The sequence below is a fragment of the Mytilus edulis genome, chromosome 11 (genome assembly GCF_963676685.1).
Source record: "Mytilus edulis chromosome 11, xbMytEdul2.2, whole genome shotgun sequence".
NCBI classification, from domain to species: domain Eukaryota; kingdom Metazoa; phylum Mollusca; class Bivalvia; order Mytilida; family Mytilidae; genus Mytilus; species Mytilus edulis.
Window position 1 is genome coordinate 8105389 of NC_092354.1, and position 23526 is coordinate 8128914.

The window sequence follows — 23526 nt, forward strand, 5'->3', positions numbered from 1 at the left end:
TGGATAATTGAATACGATGTTACTTTATATCGGTCATTTGATGAAGACAATTTTCCAATATGTATTGACAAACGTTTTAGAAATAAAAAAATTGAAACAACTACAGATTTATTTGAGAATAGCAACGTTTTCTCAGTAACATTTCTTTAGTAAATTTTACTACTTTTTGGATAGTCTTTCAGATTTGACCTTTGATGGTAATTTTTCAACATTTAACTGTAATTTTACATTTTTTCGATAATTGTTTACGATGTTTCTTTAATTCGGTCATTTGATCAAGACAATTTTCAAATATGTATTAACAAATGTATTAGAAGTATAATTGAAACAGCCACAGCTTTATTTAAAAATTACACCATTTTCTCAGTAAAATTTTTCAGTAATTTTTCCTACTTTTTGATATTCATTTAGATTTGACCTTAATTGGTAATTTTTAAACATTTTACTGTTAATTTGGCATTTTTTTGGATAATTAATACGATGTTACTTTAAATCGGTCAATTATGACAATTTTCTAATATGTATTGACAAATATTTTAGAAATAAAATTGAATCAACCACAGGTTTTTTTAAAAATTGCAACGTTTTCTCAGTAACATTTCTTTAGTAAATTTTACTACTTTTTGGATAGTCTTTCAGATTTGACCTATGATGGTAATTTTTCAACATTTTACTGTAATTTTACATTTTTTTTGATAATTGTTTACGATGTTTCTTTATATCGGTCATTTGATCAAGACAATTTTCAAATATGTATTGACAAATGTATTAGAAGTATAATTGAAACAGCCACAGCTTTATTTAAAAATTACACCATTTTCTCAGTAAAACTTTATCAGTAATTTTTCCTACTTTTTGATATTCATTTAGATTTGACCTTAATTGGTAATTTTTAAACATTTTACTGTTAATTTGGCATTTTTTGGGATAATTAATACGATGTTACTTTAAATCGGTCAATTATGACAATTTTCTAATATGTATTGACAAATATTTTAGAAAAAAAATGGAATCAACCACAGGTTTTTTTAAAAATTGCAACGCTTTCTCAGTAACATTTTTTTAGTAAATTTTACTATTTTTGGATATTCATACAGATTTGACCTTTATTGGTAGTTTTCAACATTTTACTGTAATTTGACATTTTTTTGGATAATTGTATACGATGATACTTTAAATCGGTCATTTGATCAAGACAATTTTCTAATATTTATTGACAAATGTATTAGAAGTAAAATAGAAACAAACAAGCTTTATTTAAAAATTACACCATTTTCTCAGTAACCTTATTTCAGTAATTTTTCTACTTTTTGATATTCATTCCGATTTGACCTTTATTGGTAATTTTTCAACATTTTACTGTTAATTTGACATTTTTTGGATATTTCAATACGATGTTACTTTAAATCGGTCATTTGATCAAGACAATTTTCTAATATGTATTGACAAATGTTTTAGAAATAAAATTGAAACCACATGTTTACTTTAAAATTACACCATTTTCTCAGTAACCTTTTTTCAGTATTTTTTTTACTTTTTGATATTCATTCAGATTTGACCTTTAATGGTAATTTTTCAACATTTTACTGTTAATCTGACACTTTTTGGCATAATTCAATACGATGTTAATTTAAATCGGTCACTTGATCAAGACAATTTTCTAATATATTTTGACAAATGTATTAGAAGTAAAATTGAAACAGCCACAGCTGTATTTAAAAATTACACCATTTTCTCAGTAACCTTTTTTCAGTAATTTTTTTCTCCTTTTTGATATTCATTAAGATTTGACCTTTATTGGTAATTTTTCAACATTTTACTGTTAATTTGACATTTTTTGGATAATTGAATACGATGTTACTTTAAATCGGTGCATTTGATCAAGACAATTTTCCAATATGCATTGACAAATGATTAAAAAATTAAATTGAAACAGCCACAGCTTTATTTAAAAATTACACCTTTTTCTCAGTAACATCTTTTCAGTAATTTTTCCTACTTTTTGATATTCATTAAGATTTGACCTTTATTGGTAGTTTTTCAACATTTTACTGTTAATTTGACATTTTTTGGATAGTTGAATACGATGTTACTTTAAATCGGTCATTTGATGAAGACAATTTTCCAATATGTATTGACAAACGTTTTAGAAATAAAAAAAATGAAACAACTACAGATTTATTTAAAAATTGAAACGTTTTCTCAGTAACATTTCTTTAGTAAATTTTACTACTTTTTGGATAGTCTTTCAGATTTGACCTTTGATGGTAATTTTCAACATTTAACTGTAATTTTACATTTTTTTGATAATTGTTTACGATGTTTCTTTAATTCGGTCATTTGATCAAGACAATTTTCAAATATGTATTGACAAATGTATTAGAAGTATAATTGAAACAGCCACAGCTTTATTTAAAAATTACACCATTTTCTCAGTAAAATTTTTCAGTAATTTTTCCTACTTTTTGATATTCATTTAGATTTGACCTTAATTGGTAATTTTTAAACATTGTACTGTTAATTTGGCAATTTTTGGGATAATTAATACGATGTTACTTTAAATCGGTCAATTATGACAATTTTCTAATATGTATTGACAAATATTTTAGAAATAAAATTGAATCAACCACAGGTTTTTTTAAAAATTGCAACTTTTTCTCAATAACATTTCTTTAGTAAATTTTACTATTTTTTGGATATTCATACAGATTTGACCTTTATTGGTAGTTTTAAACATTTTACTGTAATTTGACATTTTTTTGGATAATTGTATACGATGATACTTTGAATCGGTCATTTGATCAAGACAATTTTCTAATATTTGTTGACAAATGTATTAGAAGTCAAATTGAAACAAACAAGCTTTATTTAAAATTTACACCATTTTCTCAGTAACCTTTTTTCAGTAATTTTTCTACTTTTTGATATTCATTCCGATTTGACCTTTATTGGTAATTTTTCAACATTTTACTGTTAATTTGACATTTTTTGGATATTTCAATACGATGTTACTTTAAATCGGTCATTTGATCAAGACAATTTTCTAATATGTATTAACAAATGTTTTAGAAATAAAATTGAAACAACTACAGGTTTACTTTAAAATTATACCATTTTCTCAATAACCTTTTTTCAGTATTTTTTTTACTTTTTGATATTCATTCAGATTTGACCTTTAATGGTAATTTTTCAACATTTTACTGTTAATCTGACACTTTTCGGCATAATTCAATACGATATTAATTTAAATCGGTCACTTGATCAAGACAATTTTCCAATATATATTGACAAATGTATTAGAAGTAAAATTGAAACAGCCACAGCTTTATTTAAAAATTACACCATTTTCTGAGTAACCTTTTTTCAGTAATTTTTTTCTACTTTTTGATATTCATTCAGATTTGACCTTTATGGTAATTTTTCAACATTTTACTGTTAATTTGACATTTTTTGGATAATTGAATACGATGTTACTTTAAATCGGTTATTTGATCAAGACAATTTTCCAATATGCATTGACAAATGATTAAAAAATGAAATTGAAACAGCCACAGCTTTATTTAAAAATTACACCTTTTTCTCAGTAATTTTTCCTACTTTTTGATATTAAGATTTGACCTTTATTGGTAGTTTTTCAACATTTTACTGTTAATTTAACATTTTTTGGATAATTGAATACGATGTTACTTTAAATCGGTCATTTGATGAAGACAATTTTCCAATATGTATTGACAAACGTTTTAGAAATAAAAGAATTGAAACAACTACAGATTTATTTAAAAATTGCAACGTTTTCTCAGTAACATTTCTTTAGTAAATTTTACTACTTTTTGGATAGTCTTTCAGATTTGACCTTTGATGGTAATTTTTCAACATTTTACTGTAATTTTACATTTTTTTGATAATTGTTTAGGATGTTTCTTTAATTCGGTCATTTGATCAAGACAATTTTCAAATATGTATTGACAAATGTATTAGAACTATAATTGAAACAGCCACAGCTTTATTTAAAAATTACACCATTTTCTCAGTAAAATTTTTTCAGTAATTTTTCCTACTTTTTGATATTCATTTAGATTTGACCTTAATTGGTAATTTTTAAACATTTTACTGTTAATTTGGCAATTTTTTTGGATAATTAATACGATGTTACTTTAAATCGGTCAATTATGACAATTTTCTAATATGTATTGACAAATATTTTAGAAAAAAAATTGAATCAACCACAGGTTTATTTAAAAATTGCAACGTTTTCTCAGTAACATTTTTTTTAGTAAATTTTACTATTTTTTGGATATTCATACAGATTTGACCTTTATTGGTAATTTTCAACATTTTACTGTAATTTGACATTTTTTTGGATAATTGAATACGATGTTACTTTAAATCGGTCATTTGATCAAGACAATTTTCCAATATGCATTGACAAATGAATAAAAAATAAAATTGAAACAGCCACAGCTTTATTTAAAAATTACACCTTATTCTCAGTAAGATGTTTTCAGTAATTTTTTCTACTTTTTGATATTCATTCCGATTTGACCTTTATTGGTAATTTTTCAACATTTTACTGTTAATTTGACATTTTTTGGATATTTCAATACGATGTTAATTTAAATCGGTCACTTGATCAAGACAATTTTCCAATATATATTGACAAATGTATTAGAAGTAAAATTGAAACAGCCACAGCTTTATTTAAAAATTACACCATTTTCTCTGTAACATTTTTTCAGTAATTTTTCCTATATTTTTTTTATATATATTCAGATTTGACCTTTTTTGGTAATTTTTCAACATTTTACTGTTAATTTGACATTTGTTTGGATACTTAATACGATGTTACTTTAAATCGGTCATTTATGACAATTTTCTAATATGTATTGACAAATATTTTAGAAATAACATTGAATCAACCACAGAATTATTTAAAAATTGCAACGTTTTCTCAGTAACATTTTTTTAGTAAATTTTACTACCTTTTAAATATTCACTCAGATTTGACCTTTTTTATTGGTAATTTTTCAACATTTTACTGTAATTTGACATTTTTTTTGGATAATTGTATACAATGATACTTTAAATCGGTCATTTGATCAAGACAATTTTTTAATATGTATTGAAAAATGTATTAGAAGTAAAATTGAAACCACAGCTTTATTTAAAAATTACACCATTTTCTCAGTAACCTTTTTTCAGTAATTTTTCCTACTTTTTGATAATCATTCAGATTTGACCTTTAATGGTAATTTTTTAACATTTTACTGTTAATTTGACACTTTTTGGCATAATTCAATACGATGTTACTTTAAATCGGTCACTTGATCAAGACAATTTTCCAATATATATTGACAAATGTATTAGAAGTAAAATTGAAACAGCCACAGTTTTATATAAAAATTACACCATTTTCTCAGTAACATTTTTCAGTAGTTTTTCCTACTTTTTGATGTTCATTCAGATTTGACCTTTTTGGTAATTTTTCAACATTTTACTGTTAATTTGACATTTTTTGGATAATTGAATACGATGTTACTTTAAATCGGTCATTTGATCAAGACAATTTTCTAAAATGTATTGACAAATGTTTAAGAAGTTAAATTGAAACAACCACAGCTTTATTTAAAAATTACACCATTTTCTCAGTAACATTTTTTCAGTAATATTTCCTACTTCTTGATATTCATTAAGATTTGACCTTTATTGGTAATTTTTCAACATTTTACTGTTAATTTGACATTTTTTGGATAATTGAATACGATGATACTTTAAATCGGTCATTTGATGAAGACAATTTTCCCATATGTATTGACAAACGTTTTAGAAATAAAAAAAATGAAACAACTACAGATTTATTTAAAAACTGCAACGTTTTCTCAGTAACATTTCTTTAGTAAATTTTACTACTTTTTGGATAGTCTTTCAGATTTGACCTTTGATGGTAATTTTTCAACATTTTACTGTAATTTTACATTTTTTTTATAATTGTATACGATGTTTCTATAAATCGGTCATTTGATCAAGACAATTTTCCAATATGTATTGACAAATATATTAGAAGTATAATTGAAACAGCCACAGCTTTATTTAAAAATGACACCATTTTCTTAGTATTATTTTTTCAGTAATTTTTCCTACTTTTTGATATTCATTTAGATTTGACCTTTATTGGTAATTTGTAAACATTTTACTGTTAATTTGGCATTTTTTTGGATAATTAATACGATGTTACTTTAAATCGGTCAATTATGACAATTTTCTAATGTGTATTGACAAATATTTTAGAAATAAAATTGAATCAACCACAGGTTTATTTTAAAATTGCAACGTTTTCTCAGTAACATTTTTTTTTAGTAAATTTTACTTTTTTTTGGATATTCATACAGATTTGACCTTTATGGGTAATTTTCAACATTTTACTGTAATTTGACATTTTTTGGGAAAATTGTATACAATGATACATTAAATCGGTCATTTGATCAAGACAATTTTTTAATATTTATTGAAAAATGTATTAGAAGTAAAATTGAAACCACAGCTTTATTTAAAAATTACACCATTTTCTCAGTAACCTTTTTTCAGTAATTTTTCCTACTTTTTGATAATCATTCAGATTTGACCTTTAATGGTAATTTTTTAACATTTTACTGTTAATTTGACACTTTTTGGCATAATTCAATACGATGTTACTTTAAATCGGTCACTTGATCAAGACAATTTTCCAATATATATTGACAAATGTATTAGAAGTAAAATTGAAACAGCCACAGTTTTATATAAAAATAACACCATTTTCTCAGTAACATTTTTCAGTAGTTTTTCCTACTTTTTGATGTTCATTCAGATTTGACCTTTTTGGTAATTTTTCAACATTTTACTGTTAATTTGACATTTTTTGGATAATTGAATACGATGTTACTTTAAATCGGTCATTTGATCAAGACAATTTTCTAAAATGTATTGACAAATGTTTAAGAAGTTAAATTGAAACAACCACAGCTTTATTTAAAAATTACACCATTTTCTCAGTAACATTTTTTCAGTAATATTTCCTACTTCTTGATATTCATTAAGATTTGACCTTTATTGGTAATTTTTCAACATTTTACTGTTAATTTGACATTTTTTGGATAATTGAATACGATGATACTTTAAATCGGTCATTTGATGAAGACAATTTTCCCATATGTATTGACAAACGTTTTAGAAATAAAAAAAATGAAACAACTACAGATTTATTTAAAAATTGCAACGTTTTCTCAGTAACATTTCTTTAGTAAATTTTACTACTTTTTGGATAGTCTTTCAGATTTGACCTTTGATGGTAATTTTTCAACATTTTACTGTAATTTTACATTTTTTTTATAATTGTATACGATGTTTCTATAAATCGGTCATTTGATCAAGACAATTTTCCAATATGTATTGACAAATATATTAGAAGTATAATTGAAACAGCCACAGCTTTATTTAAAAATGACACCATTTTCTTAGTATTATTTTTTCAGTAATTTTTCCTACTTTTTGATATTCATTTAGATTTGACCTTTATTGGTAATTTGTAAACATTTTACTGTTAATTTGGCATTTTTTTGGATAATTAATACGATGTTACTTTAAATCGGTCAATTATGACAATTTTCTAATGTGTATTGACAAATATTTTAGAAATAAAATTGAATCAACCACAGGTTTATTTTAAAATTGCAACGTTTTCTCAGTAACATTTTTTTTTAGTAAATTTTACTTTTTTTTGGATATTCATACAGATTTGACCTTTATGGGTAATTTTCAACATTTTACTGTAATTTGACATTTTTTGGGAAAATTGTATACAATGATACATTAAATCGGTCATTTGATCAAGACAATTTTTTAATATTTATTGACAAATGTATTAGAAGTAAAATTGAAACAACTACAGCTTTATTTAAAAATTACACCATTTTCTCAGTAACATTTTTCAGTAGTTTTTCCTACTTTTTGATGTTCATTTAGATTTGACCTTTTTGGTAATTTTTCAACATTTTACTGTTAATTTGACATTTTTCGGATAATTGAATACGATGTTACTTTAAATCGGTCATTTGATCAAGACAATTTTCTAAAATGTATTGACAAATGTTTAAGAAGTTAAATTGAAACAACCACAGCTTTATTTAAAAATTACACCATTTTCTCAGTAACATTTTTTCAGTAATATTTCCTACTTCTTGATATTCATTAAGATTTGACCTTTATTGGTAATTTTTCAACATTTTACTGTTAATTTGACATTTTTTGGATAATTGAATACGATGATACTTTAAATCGGTCATTTGATGAAGACAATTTTCCCATATGTATTGACAAACGTTTTAGAAATAATAAAAATGAAACAACTACAGATTTATTTAAAAATTGCAACGTTTTCTCAGTAACATTTCTTTAGTAAATTTTACTACTTTTTGGATAGTCTTTCAGATTTGACCTTTGATGGTAATTTTTCAACATTTTACTGTAATTTTACATTTTTTGGATAATTGTATACGATGTTTCTATAAATCGGTCATTTGATCAAGACAATTTTCCAATATGTATTGACAAATGTATTAGAAGTATAATTGAAACAGCCACAGCTTTATTTAAAAATGACACCATTTTCTTAGTATTATTTTTTCAGTAATTTTTCCTACTTTTTGATATTCATTTAGATTTGACCTTTATTGGTAATTTGTAAACATTTTACTGTTAATTTGGCATTTTTTTGGATAATTAATACGATGTTACTTTAAATCGGTCAATTATGACAATTTTCTTATATGTATTGACAAATATTTTAGAAATAAAATTGAATCAACCACAGGTTTATTTTAAAATTGCAACGTTTTCTCAGTAACATTTTTTTTAGTAACATTTTTTTTAGTAAATTTTACTTTTTTTTGGATATTCATACAGATTTGACCTTTATGGGTAATTTTCAACATTTTACTGTAATTTGACATTTTTTGGGAAAATTGTATACAATGATACATTAAATCGGTCATTTGATCAAGACAATTTTCAAATATGTATTGACAAATGTATTAGAACTATAATTGAAACAGCCACAGCTTTATTTAAAAATTACACCATTTTCTCAGTAAAATTTTTTCAGTAATTTTTCCTACTTTTTGATATTCATTTAGATTTGACCTTAATTGGTAATTTTTAAACATTTTACTGTTAATTTGGCAATTTTTTTGGATAATTAATACGATGTTACTTTAAATCGGTCAATTATGACAATTTTCTAATATGTATTGACAAATATTTTAGAAAAAAATTGAATCAACCACAGGTTTATTTAAAAATTGCAACGTTTTCTCAGTAACATTTTTTTTAGTAAATTTTACTATTTTTTGGATATTCATACAGATTTGACCTTTATTGGTAATTTTCAACATTTTACTGTAATTTGACATTTTTTTGGATAATTGAATACGATGTTACTTTAAATCGGTCATTTGATCAAGACAATTTTCCAATATGCATTGACAAATGAATAAAAAATAAAATTGAAACAGCCACAGCTTTATTTAAAAATTACACCTTATTCTCAGTAAGATGTTTTCAGTAATTTTTTCTACTTTTTGATATTCATTCCGATTTGACCTTTATTGGTAATTTTTCAACATTTTACTGTTAATTTGACATTTTTTGGATATTTCAATACGATGTTAATTTAAATCGGTCACTTGATCAAGACAATTTTCCAATATATATTGACAAATGTATTAGAAGTAAAATTGAAACAGCCACAGCTTTATTTAAAAATTACACCATTTTCTCTGTAACATTTTTTCAGTAATTTTTCCTATTTTTTTTTTATATATATTCAGATTTGACCTTTTTTGGTAATTTTTCAACATTTTACTGTTAATTTGACATTTGTTTGGATACTTAATACGATGTTACTTTAAATCGGTCATTTATGACAATTTTCTAATATGTATTGACAAATATTTTAGAAATAACATTGAATCAACCACAGATTTATTTAAAAATTGCAACGTTTTCTCAGTAACATTTTTTTAGTAAATTTTACTACCTTTTAAATATTCACTCAGATTTGACCTTTTTTATTGGTAATTTTTCAACATTTTACTGTAATTTGACATTTTTTTTGGATAATTGTATACAATGATACTTTAAATCGGTCATTTGATCAAGACAATTTTTTAATATGTATTGAAAAATGTATTAGAAGTAAAATTGAAACCACAGCTTTATTTAAAAATTACACCATTTTCTCAGTAACCTTTTTTCAGTAATTTTTCCTACTTTTTGATAATCATTCAGATTTGACCTTTAATGGTAATTTTTTAACATTTTACTGTTAATTTGACACTTTTTGGCATAATTCAATACGATGTTACTTTAAATCGGTCACTTGATCAAGACAATTTTCCAATATATATTGACAAATGTATTAGAAGTAAAATTGAAACAGCCACAGTTTTATATAAAAATTACACCATTTTCTCAGTAACATTTTTCAGTAGTTTTTCCTACTTTTTGATGTTCATTCAGATTTGACCTTTTTGGTAATTTTTCAACATTTTACTGTTAATTTGACATTTTTTGGATAATTGAATACGATGTTACTTTAAATCGGTCATTTGATCAAGACAATTTTCTAAAATGTATTGACAAATGTTTAAGAAGTTAAATTGAAACAACCACAGCTTTATTTAAAAATTACACCATTTCCTCAGTAACATTTTTTCAGTAATATTTCCTACTTCTTGATATTCATTAAGATTTGACCTTTATTGGTAATTTTTCAACATTTTACTGTTAATTTGACATTTTTTGGATAATTGAATACGATGATACTTTAAATCGGTCATTTGATGAAGACAATTTTCCCATATGTATTGACAAACGTTTTAGAAATAAAAAAAATGAAACAACTACAGATTTATTTAAAAACTGCAACGTTTTCTCAGTAACATTTCTTTAGTAAATTTTACTACTTTTTGGATAGTCTTTCAGATTTGACCTTTGATGGTAATTTTTCAACATTTTACTGTAATTTTACATTTTTTTTATAATTGTATACGATGTTTCTATAAATCGGTCATTTGATCAAGACAATTTTCCAATATGTATTGACAAATATATTAGAAGTATAATTGAAACAGCCACAGCTTTATTTAAAAATGACACCATTTTCTTAGTATTATTTTTTCAGTAATTTTTCCTACTTTTTGATATTCATTTAGATTTGACCTTTATTGGTAATTTGTAAACATTTTACTGTTAATTTGGCATTTTTTTGGATAATTAATACGATGTTACTTTAAATCGGTCAATTATGACAATTTTCTAATGTGTATTGACAAATATTTTAGAAATAAAATTGAATCAACCACAGGTTTATTTTAAAATTGCAACGTTTTCTCAGTAACATTTTTTTTTAGTAAATTTTACTTTTTTTTGGATATTCATACAGATTTGACCTTTATGGGTAATTTTCAACATTTTACTGTAATTTGACATTTTTTGGGAAAATTGTATACAATGATACATTAAATCGGTCATTTGATCAAGACAATTTTTTAATATTTATTGAAAAATGTATTAGAAGTAAAATTGAAACCACAGCTTTATTTAAAAATTACACCATTTTCTCAGTAACCTTTTTTCAGTAATTTTTCCTACTTTTTGATAATCATTCAGATTTGACCTTTAATGGTAATTTTTTAACATTTTACTGTTAATTTGACACTTTTTGGCATAATTCAATACGATGTTACTTTAAATCGGTCACTTGATCAAGACAATTTTCCAATATATATTGACAAATGTATTAGAAGTAAAATTGAAACAGCCACAGTTTTATATAAAAATAACACCATTTTCTCAGTAACATTTTTCAGTAGTTTTTCCTACTTTTTGATGTTCATTCAGATTTGACCTTTTTGGTAATTTTTCAACATTTTACTGTTAATTTGACATTTTTTGGATAATTGAATACGATGTTACTTTAAATCGGTCATTTGATCAAGACAATTTTCTAAAATGTATTGACAAATGTTTAAGAAGTTAAATTGAAACAACCACAGCTTTATTTAAAAATTACACCATTTTCTCAGTAACATTTTTTCAGTAATATTTCCTACTTCTTGATATTCATTAAGATTTGACCTTTATTGGTAATTTTTCAACATTTTACTGTTAATTTGACATTTTTTGGATAATTGAATACGATGATACTTTAAATCGGTCATTTGATGAAGACAATTTTCCCATATGTATTGACAAACGTTTTAGAAATAAAAAAAATGAAACAACTACAGATTTATTTAAAAATTGCAACGTTTTCTCAGTAACATTTCTTTAGTAAATTTTACTACTTTTTGGATAGTCTTTCAGATTTGACCTTTGATGGTAATTTTTCAACATTTTACTGTAATTTTACATTTTTTTTATAATTGTATACGATGTTTCTATAAATCGGTCATTTGATCAAGACAATTTTCCAATATGTATTGACAAATATATTAGAAGTATAATTGAAACAGCCACAGCTTTATTTAAAAATGACACCATTTTCTTAGTATTATTTTTTCAGTAATTTTTCCTACTTTTTGATATTCATTTAGATTTGACCTTTATTGGTAATTTGTAAACATTTTACTGTTAATTTGGCATTTTTTTGGATAATTAATACGATGTTACTTTAAATCGGTCAATTATGACAATTTTCTAATGTGTATTGACAAATATTTTAGAAATAAAATTGAATCAACCACAGGTTTATTTTAAAATTGCAACGTTTTCTCAGTAACATTTTTTTTTAGTAAATTTTACTTTTTTTTGGATATTCATACAGATTTGACCTTTATGGGTAATTTTCAACATTTTACTGTAATTTGACATTTTTTGGGAAAATTGTATACAATGATACATTAAATCGGTCATTTGATCAAGACAATTTTTTAATATTTATTGACAAATGTATTAGAAGTAAAATTGAAACAACTACAGCTTTATTTAAAAATTACACCATTTTCTCAGTAACATTTTTCAGTAGTTTTTCCTACTTTTTGATGTTCATTTAGATTTGACCTTTTTGGTAATTTTTCAACATTTTACTGTTAATTTGACATTTTTCGGATAATTGAATACGATGTTACTTTAAATCGGTCATTTGATCAAGACAATTTTCTAAAATGTATTGACAAATGTTTAAGAAGTTAAATTGAAACAACCACAGCTTTATTTAAAAATTACACCATTTTCTCAGTAACATTTTTTCAGTAATATTTCCTACTTCTTGATATTCATTAAGATTTGACCTTTATTGGTAATTTTTCAACATTTTACTGTTAATTTGACATTTTTTGGATAATTGAATACGATGATACTTTAAATCGGTCATTTGATGAAGACAATTTTCCCATATGTATTGACAAACGTTTTAGAAATAATAAAAATGAAACAACTACAGATTTATTTAAAAATTGCAACGTTTTCTCAGTAACATTTCTTTAGTAAATTTTACTACTTTTTGGATAGTCTTTCAGATTTGACCTTTGATGGTAATTTTTCAACATTTTACTGTAATTTTACATTTTTTGGATAATTGTATACGATGTTTCTATAAATCGGTCATTTGATCAAGACAATTTTCCAATATGTATTGACAAATGTATTAGAAGTATAATTGAAACAGCCACAGCTTTATTTAAAAATGACACCATTTTCTTAGTATTATTTTTTCAGTAATTTTTCCTACTTTTTGATATTCATTTAGATTTGACCTTTATTGGTAATTTGTAAACATTTTACTGTTAATTTGGCATTTTTTTGGATAATTAATACGATGTTACTTTAAATCGGTCAATTATGACAATTTTCTTATATGTATTGACAAATATTTTAGAAATAAAATTGAATCAACCACAGGTTTATTTTAAAATTGCAACGTTTTCTCAGTAACATTTTTTTTAGTAACATTTTTTTTAGTAAATTTTACTTTTTTTTGGATATTCATACAGATTTGACCTTTATGGGTAATTTTCAACATTTTACTGTAATTTGACATTTTTTGGGAAAATTGTATACAATGATACATTAAATCGGTCATTTGATCAAGACAATTTTTTAATATTTATTGACAAATGTATTAGAAGTAAAATTGAAACAAACAAACTTTATTTAAAAATTACACCATTTTCTCAGTAACATTTGTTCATTAATTTTTCCTACTTTTTGAAATTCATTAAGATTTGACCTTTATTGGTAATTTTTCAACATTTTACTGTTAATTTGACATTTTTTGGATTATTGAATACGATGATACTTTAAATCGGTCATTTGATGAAGACAATTTTCCAATATGTATTGACAAACGTTTTAAAAATAAAAAAATTGAAACAACTACAGATTTATTTAAAAATTGCAACGTTTTCTTATTAACATTTCTTTAGTAAATTTTACTACTTTTTGGATAGTCTTTCAGATTTGACCTTTGATGGTAACTTTTCAACATTTTACTGTAATTTTACATTTTTTTGATAATTGTATACGATGTTTCTATAAATCGGTCATTTGATTAAGACAATTTTCCAATATGTATTGACAAATGTATTAGAAGTATAATTGAAACAGCCACAGCTTTATTTAAAAATTACACCATTTTCTCAGTAACATTTTTTCAGTAATTTTTCCTACTTTTTGATATTTATTTAGATTTGACCTTTATTAGTAATTTGTAAACATTTTACTGTTAATTTGGCATTTTTTTGGATAATTAATACGATGTTACTTTAAATCGGTCAATTATGACAATTTTAATATGTATTGACAAATATTTTAGAAATAAAATTGAATCAACCACAGCTTTATTTTAAAATTGCAACGTTTTCTCAGTAACATTTTTTTAGTAAATTTTACTATTTTTTGGATATTCATACAGATTTGACCTTTATGGGTAATTTTCACCATTTTACTGTAATTTGACATTTTTTTGGATAATTGTATACAATGATACTTTAAATCGGTCATTTGATCAAGACAATTTTTTAATATTTATTGACAAATGTATTGGAAGTAAAATTGAAACTAACAAGCTTTATTTAAAAATTACACCATTTTCTCAGTAACCTTTTTTCAGTAATTTTTCTACTTTTTGATATTCATTCCGATTTGACCTTTATTGGTAATTTTTCAACATTTTACTGCTAATTTGACATTTTTTGGATATTTGAATACGATGTTACTTTAAATCGGTCATTTGATCAAGACAATTTTCTAATATGTATTGACAAATGTATTAGAAGTAAAATTGAAACAAACAAGCTTAATTTAAAAATTACACCATTTTCTCAGTAACCTTTTTTCAGTATTTTTTTTACTTTTTGATATTCATTCAGATTTGACCTTTAATGGTAATTTTTCAACATTTTACTGTTAATTTGACACTTTTTGGCATAATTCAATACGATGTTAATTTAAATCGGTCACTTGATCAAGACAATTTTCCAATATATATTGACAAATGTATTAGAAGTAAAATTGAAACAGCCACAGCTTTATTTGAAAATTACACCATTTTCTCAGTAACCTTTTTTCAGTAATTTTTCTACTTTTTGATATTCATTCCGATTTTTAAATAAAGCTGTGGCTGTTTCAAATTTACCTTTAATACATTTGTCAATACATATAAGAAATACATCTGGATCAAATAACCCATTTAAGGTAACATCGTATACAATTATCCCAAAAAATGTCAAATGTAAAGTAAAATGTTGAAAAAATTATCGATAAAGATTAAATCTGACTGAATATCAAAAAGTAGAAAAATTACTGGAAAAATGTTACTGAGAAAATTGTGTAATTTTTAAATAAAGCTATGGTTGTTTTAAATTTTACCTCTAATACATTTGTCAATACATATTAGAAAAATGTCTTGATCAAAGACCAATTTAGTGTAACATCGTATTCAATTATCCAAAAAAAATGTGAAATTAACAGTAAAATGTTGAAAAATTACCACTAAAGGTCAAATCTGAATGAATATCAAAAAGTAGGAAAAATTACTAAAAAAATGTTACTGAGAAAATGCTGTCATTTTTTAAATAAAGCTGTGGCTGTTTCAATTTTATTTCTAAAACATTTGTCAATACATATAAAGAAAATTGTCTTCTTCAAATGACCGATTTAAGGGAACATCGTATACAATTATCCCAAAAAATGTCAAATTTACAGTAAAATGTTGAAAAACTTATTGTTAAAGGTCAAATCTGAATGAATATCAAAAGGTAGAAAAAATTACTGGAAAAATATTACTGAGAAAATGGTGTATTTTTTAAATAAAGCTATGGTTGTTTTAAATTTTACCTCTAATACATTTGTCAATACATATAAGAAATACATCTTGATCAAATAACTGATTTAAGGTAACATCGTATACAATTATCCCAAAAAATGTCAAATTTACAGTATAATGTTTAAAAAATACCTATAAAGGTCAAATCTGAATGAATATCAAAAAGTAGAAAAAAATACTGAAAAAATAATACTGAGAAAATGGTGTAATTTTTCAAAAAAGCTGTGGTTGTTTCAATTTTACTTCTGATACATTTGTCAAAACATATAAAAAAAATTGTCTTCTTCAAATGACCGATTTAAGGTAACATCATATGCAATTAACTCAAAAAATGTAAAATTAAAGGTGAAGTGTTGAAAAAAAATTTCGTTAAAGGTCAAATCTGAATGAATATCAAAAAGTAGAAAAAATTACTGAAAAAAGGTTACTTCTAAAACATTTGTCAATACATTTTAGAAAGGTGTCTTGATCAAATGACCGATTTAAAGTAACATCGTATACAATTATTTAAAAAAAGTGTCAAATTAACAGTAAAATGTTGAAAATTACCAATAAAGGTCAAATCTGAATCAATATCAAAAAGTTAAAAAAAAATACTGAGAAAATGGTGTATTTTTAAAATAAAGATGTGGTTGTTTCACTTTACTTCTAATAAATTTGTCAATACATATAAAAAAAATTGTCTTCTTCAAATGACCGATTTAAGGTAACATCGTATACAATTATGTCAAATTTACAGTAAAATGTTGAAAAAATTATCGTTAAAGGTCAAATCTGAATGAATATCAGAAAGTAGAAAACATTACTGAAAAAAGGTTACTGAGAAAATGGTGTAATTTTTAAATAAAGCTGTGGTTGTTTCAATTTTACTTCTAAAACATTTGTCAATACATTTTAGAAAATTGTCTTCTTCAAATGACCGATTTAAGGTAACTTCGTATTAGAAAAATGTCTTGATCAAATACCAATTTAGTGTAACATCGTATTCAATTATCCAAAAAAAATGTGAAATTAACAGTAAAATGTTGAAAAATTACCACTAAAGGTCAAATCTGAATGAATATCAAAAAGTAGGAAAAATTACTAAAAAAATGTTACTGAGAAAATGGTGTATTTTTAAAATAAAGATGTGGTTGTTTCACTTTTACTTCTAATAAATTTGTCAATACATATAAAAAAAATTGTCTTCTTCAAATGACCGATTTAAGGTAACATCGTATACAATTATGTCAAATTTACAGTAAAATGTTGAAAAAATTATCGTTAAAGGTCAAATCTGAATGAATATCAGAAAGTAGAAAACATTACTGAAAAAAGGTTACTGAGAAAATGGTGTAATTTTTAAATAAAGCTGTGGTTGTTTCAATTTTACTTCTAAAACATTTGTCAATACATTTTAGAAAATTGTCTTCTTCAAATGACCGATTTAAGGTAACTTCGTATACCAATAAAGGTCAAATCTGAATCAATATCAAAAAGTAGAAAAAATTACTAAAAAAAGGTTACGGAGAAAATGGTGTAATTTTTAAATAAAGATGTGGTTGTTTCAATTTTATTTCTAAAATATTTGTCAATACATATTAGAAAATTGTCATAAATGACCGATTTAAAGTAACATCGTATTAAGTATCCAAGCAAATGTCAAATTAGCAGTAAAATGTTGAAAAATTACCAATAAAGGTCAAATCTGAATGAATATCAAAAAGTAGAAAAATTACTGGAAAAATGTTACTGAGAAAATTGTGTAATTTTTAAATAAAGCTATGGTTGTTTTAAATTTTACCTCTAATACATTTGTCAATACATATTAGAAAAATGTCTTGATCAAATACCAATTTAGTGTAACATCGTATTCAATTATCCAAAAAAAATGTGAAATTAACAGTAAAATGTTGAAAAATTACCACTAAAGGTCAAATCTGAATGAATATCAAAAAGTAGGAAAAATTACTAAAAAAATGTTACTGAGAAAATGGTGTATTTTTAAAATAAAGATGTGGTTGTTTCACTTTTACTTCTAATAAATTTGTCAATACATATAAAAAAAATTGTCTTCTTCAAATGACCGATTTAAGGTAACATCGTATACAATTATGTCAAATTTACAGTAAAATGTTGAAAAAATTATCGTTAAAGGTCAAATCTGAATGAATATCAGAAAGTAGAAAACATTACTGAAAAAAGGTTACTGAGAAAATGGTGTAATTTTTAAATAAAGCTGTGGTTGTTTCAATTTTACTTCTAAAACATTTGTCAATACATTTTAGAAAATTGTCTTCTTCAAATGACCGATTTAAGGTAACTTCGTATACCAATAAAGGTCAAATCTGAATCAATATCAAAAAGTAGAACAAATTACTAAAAAAAGGTTACGGAGAAAATGGTGTAATTTTTAAATAAAGATGTGGTTGTTTCAATTTTATTTCTAAAATATTTGTCAATACATATTAGAAAATTGTCATAAATGACCGATTTAAAGTAACATCGTATTAAGTATCCAAGCAAATGTCAAATTAACAGTAAAATGTTGAAAAATTACCAATAAAGGTCAAATCTGACTGAATATCAAAAAGTAGAAAAATTACTGAGAAAACGTTGCAATTTTAAAAAATACACCATTTTCTCAGTAACCTTTTTGAGTAATTTTATCTACTTTTTGATATTGATTCAGATTTGACCTTTATTGGTAATTTTTCAACATTTTACTGTCAATTTGACACTTTTTTAGATGATTGTATACGAGGTTACCTTAAATCGGTCATTTGAAGAAGACAATTTTCTAAAATGTATTGACAAATGTTTTAGAAGTAAAATTGAAACAACCACAGCTTTATTTAAAAATTACACCATTTTCTCAGTAAAATTTTTCAGTAATTTTTCCTACTTTTTGATATTCATTCCGATTTGACCTTTAGCGATATTTTTTTTCAACATTTCACTGTAAATTTGACATTTCTTGGGTTAATTGCATACGATGTTACCTTAAATCGGTCATTTGAAGAAGACAATTTTTTTTATATGTATTGACAAATGTATTAGAAGTAAAAAAAAATCAGTAATTTTTTCTACTTTTTGATATTCATTCAGAATCGACCTTTATAGGGATTTTTTAAACATTATACTGTAAATTTGACATTTTTTGGGATAATTGTATACGATGTTACCTTAAATCGGTTATTTGATCAAGATGTATTTCTTATATGTATTGACAAATGTATTAGAGGTAAAATTTAAAACAACCATAGCTTTATTTAAAAATTACACCATTTTCTCAGTAACATTTTTCCAGTAATTTTTTCTACTTTTTGATATTTATTCAGATTTGACCTTGAACGATAATTTTTTCAACATTGTACTGTAAATTTGACATTTTTTGGGATAATTGTATACGATGTTACCTTAAATCGGTCATTTGAAGAAGACAATTTTCTTAATATGTATTGACAAATGTTTTAGAAATAAAATTGAAACAGGCACAGCTTTATTGAAAAAATGACATCATTTTCTCAGTAACATTTTTTTCAGTAATTACTGCCGGTTGGAAGAAGACTAATAGTGGAAGATATTAGCAGGCAAAATCGAGGGAATTGTGCAAATGATGATACAAGCATGAAAATTACCACAAAGCATCATTATTATAAACTTTTCAAGAAACAACTGCTGGCCATTAAAAAAAATCAGTTTCAAGATGGCCACCGCCGTTTTCTAAAATGGCTTTTTTTTTTCAGTTTGAAAATACTGTTTTTTTTTCTTAAAACCTTCGTTTACCTTCCTTTAGTGCAAAACAGCTTTCAGGTTTGGTAGCTACCTTCCTTACATGTGAATATTTCACTAGACATGAGTATTTGATATATACAGGGTTTGCGCATGCGAGAAAATGAAACAAAATTCATAAAAAAACATTTCAACTCTTTACTATAAAATAAGTGATTTGGGATTTTCAATGATATAATGATTTGATTTGACAACATTTTTCAAGGTTATGACACACATGATTTAACAATATTGCGCATGCGCAAACTATTTTATAGACATAATGAGTGATTTGTATGCACTACCAGGGCAAACTGGTATAAATCGTAGTTCATAAAAAAAAGAATATATGGTATGATTGCCAATGAGACAACTGTCCACAAAGGACCAACATGACACAAACATTAACAGCTATAGGTCACCGTACGGCCTTCAACAATGAGCTAAGCCCATACCGCATAGTCAGCTATAAAAGGCTCCGATAAGACAATGTAAAACAATTCAAACGAGAAAACTCTCCGGTTTATATGATCCGTTCATCCTATAATGACTCTTTAAACTCAAGAGTTTATCTAAAAATGAGGGTACTTTTTCTAAAAATGAGGATACTCTTTATATGGCCTTCAAAATACCGTTTCGATCCCTAACATCACTGAGGAGACATTTATTGTCTAAATCCGGATCTGGTGTACTAAAATATATTGACACCGTATGTTTGTGGCATAACATCGCGGCCACAAGTTATAAAAGTTTTTCTGTTTAGTATTAAGTTTATTTTAAGATATATTTTGTTACATCTTGTGATCAATTTTATTTGGCAATCGCCAATGGCAGTCAGCAGGGTTAAAGAACATCAGTTGTTCGACCTGTTAGTCAAATGCGTTTTGTTTAAATATACTTTTTCACTTTTTTGGTCTTTAGGAAAATGTTGTTTGTGCTGTTTTTAGACCCTTCTTCAACGAAATTTGTTTAACATGCACACGTATGAAAATTGCGGTTTTTATCCAACGCAATCATAGGTTTGAACGTAGTTTTCAATTTAGACTCGTTTATATTTTTTTGTTTGGGCTTTGTATCATATTTTCCCTCCGGTTTATATGATTCGTTCATCCTATATTGACTCTTTAAATTCAAGAGTTTATCTAAAAATGAGGGTACTTTTTTTCTAAAAATGAGGATACTCTTTATATTGCCTTCCAAATATCGTTTCGATCCCTAACATCACTGAGGAGACATTTATTGTCGTAATCCTGATCTGGCGTACTAAAATATATTGACACCGTATGTTTGTGGCATAACATCGCGGCCACAAGTTTAAAAAGTTTTTTTCTGTTTAGTATTAAATTTATTTTAAGATCCATTTTGTTACATCTTGTGATCAATTTTATTTGGCAATCGCCAATAGCATTCAGCAAGGTTAAAGAACATCAGTTGTTCGACCTGTTAGTCAAATGCGTTTTGTTTAAATATACTTTTTCACTTTTTTGGTCTTTTGAAAAATGTTGTTTGTGCTGTTTTTAGACCCTTCTACAACGAAATTTGTTTAACATGCACACGTATAAAAATTGCGGTTTTTATCCTACGCAATCATAGGTTTGAACGTAGTTTTCAATTTAGACTCGTTAACTTAAATGAAATAACGGTACACAAGCAGAGAATAACACAAGAAGGTCATAACAGGCACAGAGTTACAACTATTATGCAATGGTTATAACTAATGCCGCTTTAAGAAATATCCACATGTATAATAGTCCCGGTATAAGATTCGTAATAATGGACTACGATAGGTTATTATTATGTCAAATATAAATAAATGGATGAAAGAAAGACATTTTAAATTATAGTCCATACTTATCAAATAGACTGATTATAACGTTAATGATAATACAAACTGGTTCATCAGTTTATGTTCATGTTTTGTATTTCTATGTTTTCCCCCCAATTTGCCTACCGTCAGCAAGACTGCATTTTCAAGTATATCCGCAAGCTGATGGCGTTGCCTTTCCTTCCAGCAGATCACATCAGACCAGCTTTCAAAACCTGAAAGACCTACAGACAGACCCACTTCATCGTCTTGTTAAGTATGTAGAAGACACATGGATCAACAGTACCGTTTGGCCCGTGGAATCGGGGACAGCCTTCGGCCAGCCGACACGTACACACAACGATTGTAGAGGGGTGACATAGGCGCATCAACAAGAAATTATAAGAAGAGAAGAAGCCCTTCTTCTTACTGCTACCAAAACTTAAAGAAGAAGCTGAACTGCTGCCTAATCAGCTGGTGAGGTTACAGGGTGTAAATACATAAAATATACGTAATAAGACATATAAACTAGAGGCTCTCAAGAACCTGTGTCGCTCACCTGTTACTGTATTTACTGATGTCGGTCATCTTGGTTGGTAGATGGGGTCATTAGACACTTTTTTTAAATAGATACCCTAGTAATGATGGTGGCCAAGTTTGTTTAAATTTGGCCCATAGTTTCAGAAAAGAAAATTTTTGTACAAGTTACAAAAATGACGAAAAGTTGTTCAATATTGACTATAAAGGGCAATAACTCCTAAAGGGGTCCTCTAACAATTTTGATCATGTTGACTTATTTGTAGATCTTACTTTGCTAAACAGTATTGCTGTTTACAGTTTATCTCTATCTATAATAGTATTCAAGATAATAACCAAAAACTGCAAAATTTCCTTAAAATTAACAATTTTAGTGCAGCAACCCAACAACGAGTTGTCGGATTCATCTGAAAATTTGTGAGGGGAAAGATCTTCTTCTGATGGATATTTAAATCTTGAAAGATTTGCCCTAAATGTCTTAGTTTCAAATATATAATTCAAAAACTGCATTTTACCGCTATGTTCTAATTTTAGCCATGTCAGCCATTTTGTTTGGTAGGCGGGGTCATCGGACACATTTTTTAAACATTATACCACAATGATAATTGTGGCCAAGTCTGGTTAAATTTGGCCATGTTGTTTCAGAGAAGAAGATTTTAGTACAAGTTACAAAAAATGACGAAAAGTTGTTAAAAATTGACTATAAAGGGCAATAACTCCTTAAGGGGTTGACTGACAATTTTGGTCATGTTGACTTATTTGTAGGTCTTACTTTGCTGAACATTATTGCTGTTTACAGTTTATCTCTATCTATAATAGTATCCAAGATAATAGCCAAAAACTGCAAAATTTCCTTAAAATAACCAATTCAGGGGCAGCAACCCAACAACAAGTTGTCCCATTCGTCTGAAAATTTCTGGGCAGATAGATCTTGACCTGATCAACAATTTTACCCCATGTCAGATTTGTTCTAAATGTTTTGGTTTCAAAGATATAAGCCAAAATATACATTTTACCCCTGTGTTCTATTTTTAGCCATGGCGGCCATCTTGGTTGGCTTGGTCAGACGACG